The sequence below is a fragment of the Condylura cristata genome, unplaced genomic scaffold (assembly GCF_000260355.1).
Source record: "Condylura cristata isolate star-nosed mole 26May11 unplaced genomic scaffold, ConCri1.0 scaffold00003, whole genome shotgun sequence".
In the NCBI taxonomy this organism is placed as follows: Eukaryota; Metazoa; Chordata; class Mammalia; order Eulipotyphla; family Talpidae; genus Condylura; species Condylura cristata.
The window spans coordinates 78,240,917-78,242,072 of record NW_004567104.1 but is presented as its reverse complement, the minus strand read 5'-3'; the positions used below and the strand labels follow the sequence as shown (position 1 = coordinate 78,242,072).

At 69.8% G+C, this 1,156-nt stretch overlaps 1 protein-coding gene across 1 annotated transcript in view; it reads right to left on the bottom strand.

Moving 5' to 3' along the window:
- The window catches only part of CRYAA (crystallin, alpha A), an 8,931-nt gene that overhangs the window by 5,678 nt on the left and 2,097 nt on the right, over positions 1 to 1,156 (bottom strand). The gene's annotated exons all lie outside the window — the stretch shown is intronic.

Here is a 1,156-nt window from a genome sequence, read left to right as displayed (position 1 = left end):
TCACGGGGGGGCACTCATGGGGGAGCCCCTCTTTGGGGCCCCCGCTCCTGGGAGCCCCACATCACGGGGGGGCACTCATGGGGGAGCCCCCTCTTCGGGGCCCCCGCTCCTGAGAGCCCCACACTCACTGGGGGGGCACTCACGGGGGAGCCCCCTCATCCGGGCCCCACACTCTGGGGAGCCCCACACTCATTGGGGCGCAGTGAAGGCAGCCCAGGAACAGTGCCAGCTGTGCACACGCAGTCCTCTGGGGCCCTGTGGCTGCCCAGCAAGTGGACACTCACACCCCTCTGGACGAAGAGACCGGCCACAGCGCTGCCCAGGGAAGGCCGCCGCCGCTTTCTGACCGGCTTGCCGAGGGCGGGGCGCAGGCTGTCAGCAAACCTAAGGGGCTCAGGTAAACCCTCCCCGGGGGTGCACGGTTAGGGGACGCCCCTGAGCGGGTCTGGGAGCGCAGGCAGCAGGTGTGGGCTGGAGCCCGCGGCCCCAACCCCGGGATCGGGCCTGTAGCTCAGGCCACAGCCTGTGCGTGGCCTGTGCGTGGCCTGTGCGTGGCCTTGCGTGGCCTGTGCGTGGCCTTGCGTGGCCTGCGCGGGCTGCAGATGGGAGCAGGACCCGCTCCAGCCCCTCCCCAGCTCCCCAGCTGGGCCTCAGGGCTCAGTTCCGGGGGGCTCCCGCCCGGACCTGCACGGGGGCCTCCCATGGGGCAGGGTGTGGACGAGGGCCAGGTCAGTCCTGCTCCTGTCTTGGCCGTGGACGTGCGACGCTCCGTGTGAACCTGGTGTCGGGCACCCAGGCAGTCACCGCCCAGCTTCCTCCGGGATGGCGGGTCCCACAGGTAATACATCTTTTTAAGATTTAGTTATACGTACAAGAACTGGGGTGCAGGGGTGAGAGGACCCCCCAGAGGCAGAGTCGGGAGAACAGGCGGGTCCACTGAGACCCCCGGCTGAGGGGCAGCGGGGGACTGTGGGCTCTGCCGTGCCCGGGTCCCCGCTGGCCGGGATCGAACTCGGGCTGCAGCGCTGCGCTGAACCCCTGCGGCCCGGGGCCTGGTAGGGCGATGTTTGGGGAAATGCTGAAGCCGGCGTTAGCCAGACAAGAACAAAAGCTGAGCCGCAGTTCCAGAGCACGGGGGCCACCGCGGGGGGGGGGG